Here is a 16526-nt window from a genome sequence, read left to right on the forward strand (position 1 = left end):
GGGAAGACAGTGCTGAAACTTCAACCATGAAAATGTGGGAGTGTCCATGGTAAAATGAACCCGCCCCACCCCATATTTGCTTTGTCATTTAAGACCCCCAGTAGCCACCCAAGAGCTTTGGTTCACTCCATCCAACTCACCTTGACTCATCTGACTTTAAACTTGTCTCAGCTCTGTGCTAACAGGAAGCTCAATGGCCTGGTCCTCCAATGTCACGTAGGTACCTATTAGTGGTGGCCTGCTGGTGACAAGGCCTTAATCCACTAACCCAGGTAGGGGGTACAGAAAAAATAAAGCTCTTGTCTAGTTAACTAAAAGATTGTATTCTAGGATCAATTCTGCTGTTAGCCAACTGTGTGTATTTGAGATTATGCATTCAGTCTACACATTTGTATAAAAAGGAAGTTAAAGTAGAAGAATGCTTTATATATATATATATATATAGTGTTCCAAGGAACACTGGGGTCTCCCAGAGGGGCCCTTTGTTGGCTTTATCAATGGAGTTCTCAGGTTAGGTATCCACACCCCACAGCCTGACTTCAACCAGAACTGTTCTATTTTAATCTGCATCAGTATCCTACATAAGGCTTAATCAGAAATATATATATAATCTGCTTTAAAAGCAATAGTAATAAAAAAATTAAAAAAAAACAGACACAGTTACCTTGGAAATTCACTGGAGTAGCTAATCACTAAGGTGCCTGTCAGGTCCTTCAATCTACGAGACGTTGGAAGAAGGCTGAGCCTCTTGGTGCCTTTCAAATCACACCAGGTAGGTCTGATCCTACCTAGGATCCGTCTCTATTGTTGAAGGTGCCCACCACAGAAATTCTGGGACAAGCCCGTCTTCCCTTTGAGGGTCCTCTCAATCCAAAGCAAGCCAGGATTCCAGTTCAAATCAAAAAGTCACAGATAACATAAATTCCTTGCAATTTTTTCCTATTGCTTAAACCCATTGTGTAAAAGCTCTAGGATCTTATGGAGGTTGGATTTAACAAGTTTAACTCCATTCAATTCATTGAACATCAGTTATCTGCTATCCATGAGCTTGGTACTGTTCTGCTTTTGTGCTGAGATCTGTCATGTTATGGTTGTGGTTTATCTGCTTGTTTTTCCATACTTGACTCAAAAACTATAGTCCTACATCTCCGTAGAGTAAGAAAACTTAGGGACTGATGTTCTTCTTTCTCTTACTTATTTCCATAGAATTATTCCAACCTCTATTTAGCACCACCTGAGCACCCATTACCAAACTAGGTGCAGGGATAAATAGAAGAAAAGTTTAAAAGGTATGGGCCTCGTCTTCAAAGATTTAGAGTGTATCTGAGAGAAAAACCTTTCACACAACACCAACAGGTAACAAAGGAATAGGACTAAATTATCTACCACCACCTGCCAAAGGTAAACACTAAATTTGCTTGGTAGTGTGTAAAGAGTAAGACTGGGGCAAACTGGAGTTTTCAGAGGTTGGACCTGTTCGTTGAAGGGCTAAAAGGATTTGGACACAAAGAAAGAACGACTCCTTAAGGGAAAGGGGGGAACGTGGAAGACAAACGCCAAGGACCAGCTGCTTTGGAGCGAAAGCTGGCTCTGTCAGAGAGCCTGGACACCCAGTCTCTCCCACCACTTTGGTGGAAATTGCTGGTCAAGCCACTTACCTGTTCTAGATCTCAACTCATCTTTCAGTGGAAATCACCTCTTGGGCTCTTATTTATCTCCAAGACACCTCTCTATTTAAATGTGTTCAGTGCTTGCCACGTGCTTAGTGCTCACTACCTGTGAGACAGCCACAAATTATTATCACCACAATCATCATTTACCACCTGCCTGCCTCACTTGAACCTCTTAGTCACGCCATCCCTCTCCCAGAAAGAGCCTTTCGCCGTCTCCCAGGGTTCATATAACTGTTCTTTGAGAGATGAATTTACTAAATGTTAAATTTTAAATTGAACCACTTCCAAATGTTTGGGGGAACTTAAAAGGGAAAATGGAATTATATTGGGATTCCTCCGTGGGTATGCTTATTTTTCAGAAGTTGAGGGCGGTTGAGGGTGGGTCAGTGCCCCTCAAAGGCAGTAAGAGGAAACAGCCTACTGGGTGACTTAGAGAACATAAGAGCCAAGATATCTTCCAAAGGAGGGGGCTTCCCACATGTGAACAATCTTCCACATTTTCCTATTTCTTCCACAATACCTTTTTCCTAAGCCAGCATTGATAATCTGGGAATAAATTCACATTTTCTAAGGGAGAAATACTGCCAAGCTTGTTAATCTCATGCAGATGTGATGTTACTTTTACTGTTTTGTAATATGGCTTCTTAAAAAACAAGTGTGTGTAGGGGGGAGCCCACCAAAAAAACAACAACAAATATTCGCCAACCCACATGGTCAGTAATTGCTGTTTAATAGTCCTCCTATTACAAACTTAAGAGGCAGCAGTCTGAATTACCAGTAGAGTATTAATAAACAGGAATGAGTTAATAGTGCATAAAGACCTTCTAGTGGAACAGTGGGGGAGTTGAATATTCTTTTCTTCAGTCAGCTGTAAGTAATTACTGCATGGTGTGCTTCTGACTATTACCATAACAGAGCAATTGGACGTGAAGAATGGATAATAGTACGGACATGGAGGTATTTTTAGAATATCAGCAGTGAAGCAGGTAACTGGCCGACTCCAGTAGAAACCTTTAAATAAGTTTAGAAGACTTTTTTTTTCTCCTTATGACATTTAGCCAGGATAGAATTTTAAAAAGATCAATCTAATAAATTATTTAAAATAACTTTACAAAGAGGATGCCTGTGATATGTAAATAAGAAGGCAAGAAGGGAGGAAGGAAAAGTCTGAAAAGCCCAGGCGGACAGGAGGCATGTAGCCGACGTTCCTGTAACTACATAATCACAGGTTCCTTCCTGCTCCTCTGAGAGTACAGCCTGGATGCGAATCTGCTTGACTGGCTCCCACTGCCTGCTCAGGTGAAAGGGAAAATATTCAAATCAGAGCTGTAACTATGATTGCTGGAGTTGTGGGTTTTCTAAAATTGAGTTAGTCATCCTCGGTGATTTAATGATGCATATCATTTATTTTAAAATATTATTACAGAGGCATTGACTGAGCTGCGGCATCTTCTTCGCGGGACTGTCCATTATACAATGCGGTGGGGGACATCCTGGGCGGTGGCGGGCTGAGATATTGTCTAATGGCACCATGTATGTTCTCAGATGAAAACAGCTTGGGACTTTGATTTAGAAAGCAGTAATGTTGCAAATGCACACAAATATCATTTAAAGAATATTTGGAAAAAAATATTTTTTCAGGGTATCAGTCCTCCTCCTGCCTCTCGGTTGCATGGGCCTATGCTGATTTTTCAATTTGCAGGTTTGTTAAGCATCATGGAATGTTTTGGTTCTCAATCAAGAATATTCTTCCCAAGTGGTTCCAAAGTCCTACGCTTGAAAATAAACGTGTGTCCTCTTTGTCTCCTAGCAGCATGTGTTCCAACGTACAAAAGCACATAGGACAGAGCAAGGCAATGCTTTTGATTGAACCATCCTATAGGTTTTGAACCTGCCACTCTTAGGGGCTGGAACAGCTCTCTTCAGGCCAGGTGGCATGCTCGCTTCTTTGGGCAGTGCTGACAGCTGTGTCCAGCGGTGGTGGTCAGGAGCCTCGACCCAAGTCCTCCTCCCAGCAGGATTTCTGTCCGAACTTGTGGCACAGGAGCTGCTCAGAGGATGAGCTGCTTCCATGCTAACAACCTCAGGGTCCCACCTGAGAAAAAGAGGTGTAGCCTCTGAGACAGGTGGCAATGCTTAACTGATCTCTGCCCACTGCTTTGGAACCCTCATCATTGTGTCTGAGCTCCACCAGCCAGCATATTCTGATTCATCTAGACACAGCTCCCTTGTTGCTAAAAGATACTGCAGTCCTGTATTACAGTTCTGTATTTCACCTGGTTAGATGGTCATTCTTAATAGAAGTCAAGGGCACTCTTGACGACGTGTTACTGTGACCCAGGGAGAGCAGCAGCTTCTCGACGTCACTGGTTTTCATTTACTTGCTTCAAGTGTTTGAAAGGAGAAGAGCTTTATTTTCCTTACGTCTTCTGAAAGTTGAGGACAAAAGAAAGTCTGGCTAATTAAATGCCAATTTTTAACAAAGTTTTTCACATAGGACAAAGGTCAATGGTTATTTCTAGAAAGTGCTCAAGAGCTCATGATTTAGGGCATGCCAGGGTTTAGCATCTTTGCGTTTCTAATTTAGTGAAATTTAGAGATGCTCATAACTGACTTTGCATGTAACCGCGCTATTGGTGGTCAGGAGGGCGCCCCCACTTAAACTTATTCCACAAAGCGATTAATCATGACCTTCCCAAGGGCGCAGGCTGTATCTCTGGGGTTTATACCCAGAGTTTTCTCCTTTTCCAAAGCACCAACACAAAGACTTCCCCAGGAAAAGATATCACCAACAATCAGAGCTGTTGCTATTTCAGATCTAGAAAACCCTCTAGGGATCAAAAGAATAAGAGGTTGTTCCCCAGAGTGAGACTAAGGGGGGCTGGGAGGAGGCTCCAGCGTCTTTATATTTCCATTTAGCTCGAAGGAGCCCAGGGAGAAAGAAATACCTGGAATTGTTAAGAAGCCAAGTAGTTTCAGAGGCCACCATTTCATCTCTTCAGTATTTCAGCCAGTACCTCTCTAGTCAAGAATTCTTAGTATTTTCTGGTGTTCCAGAAACAACTTAGCTGGCCAGCTCCATTAAGAACCAGTGGAAAGGTAAATTATTTAGAACTGATTATGCAACTCAATTTGTATAAAACTTTCCAGACTGGTTGAGTTCAGCTACCCTACTCATGGGTTATCAGGACAACAGAACTCACCAAAAATGTTTTTTTTTTCAGCATTTGACAAATAATCATCTGAGATGTCCAGTTATACAATATTACATATAACAGTAATAATAACAGAGGTCAAAATAAGCTGGCCTCTGCCTACTTCAATGATTTCATCTCCTGCCACTCTCCTCATGGTCTTATGTCAGTTCCTCCATCACCCTGAGCTTAGCCCTGTTTCTGGGAGTTTGCACAGTCTGTTCCCTCTACCTGGAAGGCATTCAGCCTCAGTTGAAATGTCATGTCCAAGAAACTATTCTTAGTAGCTTTTCCAGGCATTCTCTAAGTACTACTCTGCTTAATTTTCTTCACGGTATTTATACTAGTTAATATTTTCTTGTTTGCATGTGTGCAAGTGGGACTGTTCTCACTTTTTGACTCCCTCCCTACTATAGTATACATGCAATATGACAGATAAGTATGGGTGGAAACAATCCTTACCCCATCGATGTTAGGCTTAGCCGTGTGACTTGCATCGGTTAATTAATTGTTGGCAGGCGAAATGAGAACATAATCTTTAAATATGCTGTGAGTCTTGCTTGTGTCATGGTGCTTCTGTCATTCCCTATAAGAAAATATGTTGTTAAGTAGTCACTCTTTGAAGAAGAATGAAGAGACTCTTAGAACAAAACTGAACCTAATCAGAGATCTAGAACCAAGTCCCCCATGACCTGAAGCAGTGTTATTTCGGCCTATCCATGGGACCATTAGCAAGAAAATAAAGAAAATAAACACTGTTGTTTGAGCCTCTGAAATTTGGGCTTGGGTGTGAGGCTTATCATTCACCATAATTGTGCCAATTGCTAATTAATATAGAAAGTATACCAGAAATGGGCTTCTTCTGTCAAACAACCTAAAATATGTGTCATTTGGTTTGGGATCACATAGTAAATAAAGAGAAAACTCTAAATAACTGTAATAAGAAGCTGGAAAAATGACAGCCCATATTCTTTAGTAACAAAACATAAAAATATTGACTGTAATAACCCAGAAGGCAAAAAATGTACTAAGTACACTCTTAGCATGGGGCTGAGAAGTGTTTGAGGCAGAATGTTCATAGTAGGAGTTAATTGCTATCATCTGCAGTTGATAAGTTACTGTAAGAAAGAGATGAGCGTGGAAAGTGTTGACTGGTTTGCAAGCAGGAGTGAGAGGAAATGAGAGAAACTAGTAATTCTGGGAATAGTAAGTTTGAAAAATGAAACCATTTCTCTATCTAAAGGTGTGGCCATTAGGACATTGTCATAAAGTCAAGTCAAAATCAGCAAAGTGGATGTGACATGCTTTGTTAAGACCCCTGAAAAGATTAAGGAGACTGAGAATACAACTCACAGATGACTGCTACATGCAAAGTATCTACACTTACCTCTAGAAAGAAGCATGTCTCTAAAAGGCTTGTGGGTAAGGCATTTGACATGTGGAGTTGACAGGAATCATACATAAAACCCATCAAGATTTTGAGAGAGTTTAGTGGAAAAATTGCCACCAGCCTAGATTTAAAAATACTATGTCTGTTTGAGATATATAAAGATCTATGTACCCCCAACATTTTACAGGCAAGAAGCAGGCTGAGAAATCTGCTCAGCTACCAAGAAGGGCATACTCTCCAATATTCATCAGAAAAGCCAAAGACGTAAAAGGGAGGAGTTCCAAGAGCACAGCAAAGAGGAAATTGGTGATCAACTCCCAGGTGCAGAAGCAGAGCTTAACCAAAGTATATACCAACCTCTTTGTAGAAGAACCTGGCAAACTTGGCTCAGCAAAATTCCAAAATTGCTATCAACAGTTACTTCTATATTTCTCTCAGATTTTTCCTTGTTAAGTGAAACTGTTTAATTTGTTTATCCTGTTCCTATTCCAACATTGTATATTAGATGTGTAGGTGTAGATAATGTATCCTTTAGTTCATAGATGTGCAGATTACGAGCATTTCTATCTAGACCTGACATGGATCATGAAATCCTGAATTTTGAACCTGATACCATAATTGGGTGAGACTTTGTGTGATTTTTGGAATGCCAATGAATACATCCCACATGCAAAAGTTTTCTGAACAATCATGACCAAGAGGCAGACGGTGTTGGATAAATTGAATTGTTATTTTCAAGTCTTAATTGCTTCCCTATTATAAAATTATACATTCACACATTTTTTTCCCATATAACTTGCAGTTCTTCCCACTATGAATGAAAAATACTTCTTTGATACATTAATGTTGGGTATGGCATATGAATTGTTTTGGTTAATTACAAGTTAGTAAATGTGTCTAAAGCAGAGTTTTAGACTTGCTGGCATGATCCAGATCTTTGACTTGCACTCCTGCCATTCCCTATGAAGAGAACATGCTCCCAGATAACTGCTGGTCTAGGGAGAAACCAAAGAGACAAGGGGAGCATATCTGATCCTCACTGATGGTTTCAAGCCAAGATAAGCTGAACCACACTAAGATCAGTCACCTTCCAGCTGACCAAAGAATGGTGAATGAGACAAATAAATTGTTTTGTGTTTCAATTTAGAGGTTGAGCGTTGTTTGTTTCATAGCATTATTGTAGGATAAATGCTGACCGATATGGTTTATATGTTTGTTTATACTTTGCCCACATGGGAATGTAAGCTCTATGAAAATGGAATATTTTCTATCTTAGTCATCTATGTATTTCAGTGGACGAAAGCATTCAGGCACATAGTCATTGCACAATAAATATTTTTAAATAAAGAAATGAAAAATATAATATATAGTAAGAAACTACCAATTTAACACTATCTATTAGAACTCTATTTAGCTATATCATCTACTGGAAACTTAAGGCTATATTCACAGTGGGCAAAAAAGAATGCCATACCTATAGGAAAAGAAGCCATTTGGAATTCTTCATGAGAAAAGTATTAAAGATCTCTTTGAGTGGTGTTATGGATGTCTCACATAGAGATAGCTGTAGTGACTAGAATAGTTAATTCGATTGAGAAAAGAGAATTATTATGAGACAATGTCCCAGTTGTCTTTATATCTATAGCTCCAGCAAAAAGTGGGCTTTCAATACATGTTTGCTCAAATGAACTGAATTTCAGAGCTCATAGAATCTTTTATACTCCACTTTGCTTTTAGTTATGGAAGATATCTATATGACATCAGCAGATAATGCAGGCATCTGCTTAATTCTTCAGTCTGCTGAAAACTCTTAACTTGGGAGGAGACTGGTTGTGCCTTTGGGGTCAGCCTTGGAGAAGATGGTACTCTCTTCTCTTTCCACAGATGAAAAAGCAGGACCTCTATAGATATCCTTAGCAGAACTGGTTTTTTAGCCTTTTACATTCTCCAAATCAACCCATTTTATTTTCTTATTCTTCCTTAGCAATCCTTTTCTTTCACCCAAATATCCCTCCCTTTATTTAAGGTGGTAATTCCACTAAGAGGTTAGTTTCCATTTACTGTTATCCATCTCCTACGAGGCACTACATACAGTGCTATATACTGGAATATTACATTTGAGGGAGACATAGTTCTCGCCACCAAGGTCTCTGTTGGAGAAAAAAAAGACAAATAATCTGATTATGTTGCTTTAAAATAAGTGCTACAATTGTATAGCACACGAGAACACAAAAGCAGGGCATCTAAATGATACTGAGAGACAACAAAGAAGGGAATTTGAAGCAGAATATAAAGAAGGGGGATAACGATGTGAGAGAAATTTCCTCAAACATGTTTTTGCTTATGCTTATAGCCACTAAAAGAAAATAAATACTATGTGCATCCCTGCAAGAAAATTACATGGATGACCTGATCTACTCTCTAGCACTAATGGAAAAACAGAGAAAAGAGGAGTGTGTAGAGTCCTCAAAGACTCTTTCTGAGAGTTTGGTACACATACGTTACCACAACCTCAAGAAAAGTGATGGAATGGCAAGGAAGCACAAAACAGCCATTGTTCTAGAAAAGAAAAAAGCAGAATCTACTGATTGACACAGTTTGTCCACTTGTTGAAAGTGCCTTTTTTTTTTTTTTAAGGTACTTGGAGTCAGTAGAGAGAAATGAAAAAGCGAGGGAAGAAAGTCTAGAATGTAAAAACAAGACCAAATTGTACGTGATAAAGGAGAAAACAGGATGGAATCTGGTTGTCCAGAGCGAGGGTGTGACAGGACAAAGGATCGCCAGAGTCTGGAGCACTTTATAGAAAGTCAAAAAAAAATTCTTGTGAGGTGATTGATTAGACAAGATAACATGCCCCGAGGCCAACGGTTCAAGAGTTTATGTGGTCGATTTAAAAGTTTTCTGACTTAGGAGTGGGCATTTTTGAAGATAGCTGGAGAATGTTTAGTTAATTAAATTTGTGAAGTAAATGCATATCCCCAAAAGTGTTTGTTTTATGTCCGCTTTTTATTTTTTAAATCTCTCATATTTGTCAAAACTAAATTGTGCCAATGACATGTAAAAGTTAGTCTCTTAATGATATTTATCTTCCCTTCTCTCTTTATCACTCCACTCCAACTGCTCTTCCCCCTACCCCCATCCTGGAGAGCTATGCAGCGCCAGTTTTCTAATAACAAATCTTATTCCACTATTTCCTGAAAAGAACTTGTTTCTCATGTATGTATGTCTTTTTTGAAGAAGGCATTACCGTAAGAGAACAGAAAATCTCCTGGACAACTTTTCTTTCAAGGGACACATTAAAAGGATTTCCGCCACATTTCTTTATTAACTGGGATACAAATCATAGAAAATCATAGATAATTGCCTCCCAACCACAAATTCTAATACATATACTATAAGTAATTTTATAATTTTTGTGACAGAAACCAAAGACAAATCAAAGAATGGTTTAAATAGACAGATGTCATGATTATATCCTCGTTTCTTTTACAATTTTTATAATTATCAATCCATGTAATAATTGTTATTTACTATTGTCTTTCTTTATGTCTTTTCAGCAATAGTGCAAACAAATAAAATGTAACTGAAATAAATAGAGAGGGGGAAAATACCTTGAAAAGAATTTGCCTCGTTGAAAATAGCTTGTATTTTTACATACATGGTTGTAGTTGATCTTCCAAACAAATTGCATAAGATAGGGCAGGGAAGGGAGGTAGCCCATCAGAACAGACCAGAAGATGGTCTTTTAGTCATAAATGCCTTGGTAGAAACCTACTCAATAGCTGTAGGACCTAGGGCAAGTTAGTTCATGTCTCTGAGGCTCAGTTTCCGTCATTTGTAATACAGGTATAATAAACCTACCTCATAGTTGGTTGTGGGGATTAAATGAGGGAAAATAAAAGCCTTGGTACATAAGACAAAATAAATAAGTCTATCAATGGTAGTTAGAGTAAGTATTGCCAAGGTGTTACCATATTTTTCTCTTCCTGACACATGAAAATACTGAGCTAAAACAGAGAGAGAGAGAGAGAGAGAGAGAGAGAGAGAGAGAGAGAGAGAGAGAGAGAGAGAGAGAGAAAGAGGGAGGGAGAGAGAGAGGGAGGGAGGGAGGGGAGGAGAGAAGGGAAGGGAAGGGAAGGGAAGGGAAGGGAAGGGAAGGGAAGAGAAGAGAAGAGAAGAGAAGAGAAGAGAAGAGAAGAGAAGAGAAGAGAAGAGAAGAGAAGAGAAGAGAAGAGAAGAGAAGAGAAGAGAAGAGAAGAGAAGAGGAGAAAAGAGAGAGAGTGTTGATAGACATATGTGTCCAGAAGCACACCTAACCACACTGCTAACCATACTGAAGGAAAGCTTTCTCTTTTAGCTTTTAATATGCAGAGCCAACCGGTCTGTTAGTCTAGTTACAATCTTTCAAAAACACAGTGAGTAACAACAGTCTGAGCATCAGCAGAGCCCTGAAAGGTCAGACTGAGTTTACACGGTAGTCCACCACAGTCTTTCCCCCACCTTGCTAGCCAACTATTACCTTAATGATATAATGAAATGGCTATAAAGTTCAATAATTCTTGCACCTTTAATTAACTGGAAGAAAATCTCTTATCTGCTCAATGTTGAAGATTCTGTTTCACTTTACCTAAATTTCGAAAGTCTATTCTTTTCTTTCTTTCTTTTCTTTTCTTTTTTTTTTTTTTTTTAAGGAGGGCACAGCTCACAGTGGCCCATGTGGGGATGGAACCAGAAACCTTGGTGTTATTGGCACCATGCTCTAACCAACTGAGCTAACTGGCCACTCCTAAATTTCAAAAGTCTAATGTTCAAACTCCCTAACGTTTGCAAAGAGCAATGATTATTTAAAAAACATAAATCAGTGAGAATTTGAGTGGAAATACAAACATTCAATCAACTATATATCAGCTAAAATTGGTTCTCTGTATTTTGCTGTTGGTTTTCACCAAAAGTTCTTTTTGATAATAAATATGAACTTAGCAGAATACAAAATCACTGAATCAAATGATTCCCTTGAAAAGTCTTCTAGATTAAAGAATTGTAGCACTTTTACAGAGTCTCAAGTTCTTTATGAAGAAAAAGTGTGAACCTGGGACAAGACATAGAATACGCATTACAAATTTTACAAAAGTTTCTTGAAACCGCTTTCATTTTTCCTTTGACCTTCCATTAATTTAACAGCAATTGAATTGATTTCTATTACATTAATTAGATTAATTCAGGCAGAAATTGAAATTATCTCAATTAGATGCATAATGGGGAATGGCCACATAAAAAGAATCCAGTACTTCCACCTAGGTAGGAAGAAGAAGATAGAGAATTCTATAAGCTGTTCTTACTTCCAATGTGGCATGGACAAGACCCAGAAGTATCTTTATGCCCCCGAAGAGAGGACTCAGAGGGGCTGAGTTGAACCTAGTGGGCTTAGCATGGGAGCCCTGTGCTAAAAGATTTCTCTTCAGCAGACACTCTGGAAAGAGTTTCCAGGACAGGGGCTGGTTACACTGCATGGCAGAGACACAAAAGCTTTGGCAAAAGCTGAGATGAGTCAGAGGCCATCTGGGGGTTTTCTGAGAGTATTGACCAACCAATAGGAAAGCAGGTCCCAAGTCAAACGTGCTTGCGACACCTGTAAGGCAAAGAGCAGCCAGGAAGAGAAGAGACCTTACTACAGAGACCTGCAGGTCCAGAGACAGGACAAGGAGCCACACACCCCTTTCCTCTGCTCCCAGGGAGACGGAGCAAGCCCCTCGGTGGGACATGCCTTAGGGTGGAGAAGGTAGTGCACAAATGTCTGCTCTAATGTGTCACCCTCTCTTGGCAAATCATGTGTCTTGGTGCAGGCCCTGTTGGTCTGGAGGAAGTGAGGCTTTCTGACATTGGTTATCTCAGAAGAGTGACCATTTTTGCCTTTTTGTAATTCATTCTAAGTGTAAGTCTGTGTTAGCTATAACCCTATCCTTCAGACACTGAGACATCATTTTAAAGAAGAGAAAAGTGGGGCTAGGGGAACAGTCTGAAAGACTAAGCATATCAAGAGACTTAGTTTTTGAAAGAAGATTCTATAAACCATCGTACTTTGAATAGATTAAATGTTAAAATGAAAGGAGACTTACAAACCAGAAGTGACTGAAATATTGCTAATGGATAATAAGTTGTTTTTACCACTCAGTGAAGTGGAATTACATGGGCCAGATCAGAGTTTTTAGAAATTAAAGGGCAGCACTTATTTTTCTGCATATCTGAGCATAGCATGAAAAAATTTCCAACTCCATTTTGTGTGTGTGTGTGTGTGTAATAAAAGACTAGAGGATTGTACTCTAAACATAATCATGGGTTTTTTTATCTGCATAATAAGATTATGAATGCTTATATTTTTGATTTTTCACTTTTCACATCCTTCAATTTTTCTGTGATGAGTATGTATTAGCTGTTTAAAATGAATGTATATACGCTATTTTAAAATATGTTGTTTATGTCTTCTAGGTTTTTTTGTCTGAACTGCAACTGTTTTAAAAACGTGAAGTATTTGGTCATATATATATTATATACATATATGTATACATATATAATATTACATATATACACATATATGTGTATATATGTACATATGTATATATACATATATATGGATATATACACATATATATTTAACTCATAAATCCTTTCTAACTTTAATGTGAGTCTGTTTTAATCCCTTTATTTCAAAGATTATGTTGTGTCTCCTTTTTTCTCTTTAAGTTTCAAAATGGCCTTTGGCCAAATGCAATAAATTTTGCCCTGACCTGACATAAAGAATGGAGTACGTATCTGAAAGCACTTTGAAAACTTTAAAGGACTTTAAAAACACATGGTGGTATTGATGATGGGAGGAGGGGGCGGAGGTGGCAAGGGGGAGGAGACATGAGAGAGAACTAGCTTGTACCTTTGCACAACATAAATTTCAAAGGTTCCTCCTGAATGAATTTGCAAGCAGAAGCAAATGGGAGTCAGTGTCTGGCACTCGGGGATGCTCACAATTTTATAAAGTTAATCCCATACCTGTAGCAACCCCTTTAGGCACACCCCTTCAGGTTGACATTTTTCTGTGCTGTTCACTGCTGTGAAGAGCAAGGACCTCCTTCAATAGAGCTAGAGGTACCTTGGAGCTATTGGCCACCTACTGCATCTATATTGTTAAGAGCTATCCTAGAAATGAATCCTAATTAGGAAAACTCCTTTAAACCTGGAGGCTCTTTCTAGTTTGGGTGTTTGTTTGTTTGTTTGTTTGTGAGGAAGAACCAAGAGATCCCAGAAAAAGGAGAAATTCTAAGACTGTTCTCCACATTTGGATTGCCTTAGAAATGCTCTCCCCAAATTACAAGTGATATAATTTGTTGTCAAAAGGTCCATCTTCACTTTCCAGGCTCCCCAGCATAAGCCCAGGGCAGAATAAGCATACTTTAATGTTTAAGAACATTGAATATGGACTCAGACAGCCCAGAATCAGATCCCAACTCTACCACTTGTAGAGACCTTGAAGAAATCACTTGACCTCTCTTTGTCTTTAATTCCTCATCGTAAATGGGGATTATAATAGGACTTATTTCACAAGGTTCTTGAGAGATTTAAAATGTATAAATATATGTGAAGTGTGTACAACAGCATCTGGCACTTACCAAGTGCCCCATAAATGCTAATTGTTATTATTAAGAAGAAGGGAATCCTCAAGTGTATCCAGGCCACCACATGCCTCAAAGGTTCACAGTCTGTCCCTCCAAGGAAGATATCCTGAGATGGTCTGGTAATCGGAGAAAAGAATGCTTCTCATAGCTCCTCATAGTTCAAGTGTGTGTGGGGTAACATATCTGTTCATGAACAGATGTGCACCAAGCCTTCTGGATTTGCTTTGGCAGAAGCAGGGCTGGATTTGTGTTGAGTTATCCATACTTTCCGAGTTATCCATACTTTCTGGCTCAGTTGGCTCTGGGATGACCCCATGCTCCTGGGTATGGTTCTGTCACATACCCATCTGGAATAGGTATCAATGTACTAGTTTTATGCCTTAAGGAAAGGAAGCAAAGGAAATTTCTTAACACACAATGTTGAGTTCATGAATTTACTGTTTTCTTACCAGCATTTTAAGTACTAATGGCTCTCAAACAGCATTGACCTGAAATCCATTGGACCATACACCCAACCTAGAAAATGTGAGGAGGCTCAAAGGTGTGCTTTCACCTGGAGAGTCCTTCTCTTTCCTCCCTTTTGTGACCAAAGGAGAAATTACAATTAGGGAGGAGGGAGCAGAAGAATCAGTAGAGGATATATGCTAATATTTCTCAAAAACAAGAGCATTCTCTGTAGGGCACACTCATCATATCCAGGGAGGGCAACTTTTACATGATTTCTGGCTTTAGGAGGTTTAGCCAGATCTTTGGCAGTCTTAGATAAATTAATATTCAATTAATTTTTAAAAAACACATGACATTTTTCTAGGTGGTATTAAAAAGTGATCAGCCAACTATTACCACAACTTACCCCTCTGCCCAGAGCTTTAGTTCATCTATCACTATACACTTTGGAAAAATGTTGGAGTTAGTCCTACGCCACCCCTGCTCCGTTATAATTCATTCATCAAGCAAGTCATTCTGGTTGTTATTCCCTCTGTCCATTCTCTTCTCTCCCCACATCTTCCATTTCCTTCCTCATGTCTCATGATGTCAATTAACAGAGCCAAAGAAAATAAAAGCATTTCAGATTTGTTTTGGGCAGGGGGGGTCAGCCTGAATTTCCAGAGTACAGCTCAGTCCTCCACCCCACACACATTTCCTCCCACTCCAGGGATTGCATTTCATCTTCAATCCATCCAGCTAAGGAGAACAGAGGCTAATTTAGGAGCCTCTTTATGCCTGCACATATTCAGCCAGAGGGGTCAGTGTTGATTGATGCAAAGACATACTGTCCTCCAAGAGCTCGCCAAGTCCCTGCTGGTCCAGACAGTAGCAACCAACAGTAACTCACCCTTTAGTGCCTGTGCGTTTCTGTGCCTCCAGCAACAAACAGTCAATAAACACCAGAGGCAACTTATGTTGCCTTAGATCACAAATAAACGTCTCACACCACCACCTCAGAGCCCTTTCACAAAAATATATTTCTCTATATATAGATGCCAAGCCCTAGCAGCCAATTACTACAGAAATGGCTCAAAGGCTTGAAGGAGAAGGCAGGGAGAGAGAAGGGGCCCTCTCCAAAGACTAGAGTTATGTGCTTCCTCCTAATAAATATTGCTCCCTTTTGTTGAGAGCTTCCTCTGAACCAGACACCTGGGATGAGGCTTAACCTACATTACCACACTCATTTCTCACAATTCTGAAACTCACAAAGCTCTAGCCCACTTTACAGATAAGGACACAGAGGCTCACAGAGCTTGAGTAACTTCTACTTTCTGTTTCTTTACTCCCCCAGACTCATCACAAATAGGTGTGTTGTGAAAACAGCTGGTAAATTCCTGGATGCCAGGCAATTCAGATTGATGTCTGGACCTGAGAACACTGTCATTCCTTCCCTTACAGTGAAAAAAGTCTCAGTGATTCGGGTTACTCTACAGGCTGCCAGAAACAGGGCCCATTATATTCTGCCCACCATCTAGACATCACCACTTCCAGGGCCTTCTATTTTATTTTAAGGGCAAGTGTCAAATATTCTGGCAAGTTTTTTTTGGTGCCACAAAGTGTTGTGTGTTCACTCTGTGATATGCTCTGAATAGGTATAAGGGAGTGAAGTGTTACCTAAACAAACAAACAAACAAACAAAAACGATGGCATGGTCACAGTCTTCCACAATTATTTTCAATCAAGCAACGTTCATCAAAGCCAGTTCCTGGGTTAAATGCTAGGAATAAAGAGCACAAACATGCGTGGGCCATGGCGTGTATCACTCATTCTTTCTCATTCGTTCTCTGCTCTATCTTAACAGCCTTAGGAGAGTCATTATCTCTATACAAACCGCCTTAGGCAGATTTATGTGGCAGGATGAAGCACCTGCATTGACCAAAAATCTATCTGGCTACTAACTATAGAAAAGCTAATGTCTCCCCATTCTGAAAAAAAATCATACAGCTGGACACTGGTTATGGTCTGATAGTTTAGAGCTGTCAATTTCCCACTTCATCATGCTTCTCTCTTGCAAGAACTGAACCACAGATGATCACAAACTTTTGGCTTTTTTCAACCTTTCCTGGAAACTCACAGCACACGGACATTAAATATCCACGATAATTGCTGATCTCTA

General features: G+C 39.5%; 1 long non-coding RNA gene across 1 annotated transcript in view; it reads right to left on the minus strand.

Moving 5' to 3' along the window:
* Positions 1–2514: 2514 nt before the first annotated feature.
* LOC117032718 (uncharacterized) overlaps positions 2515–16526 on the minus strand; it is a 339217-nt gene continuing 325205 nt past the window's right edge. Inside the window, exons 4-5 of the long non-coding RNA XR_004424796.1 lie at positions 5330–5453; positions 2515–4102 (exon numbers count right to left, since the gene is read on the minus strand). This is a non-coding gene — a long non-coding RNA (uncharacterized LOC117032718). The remainder of the gene's footprint in view (positions 4103–5329; positions 5454–16526) is intronic.

This window comes from Rhinolophus ferrumequinum, chromosome 13 (assembly GCF_004115265.2).
Source record: "Rhinolophus ferrumequinum isolate MPI-CBG mRhiFer1 chromosome 13, mRhiFer1_v1.p, whole genome shotgun sequence".
NCBI lineage: Eukaryota > Metazoa > Chordata > Mammalia > Chiroptera > Rhinolophidae > Rhinolophus > Rhinolophus ferrumequinum.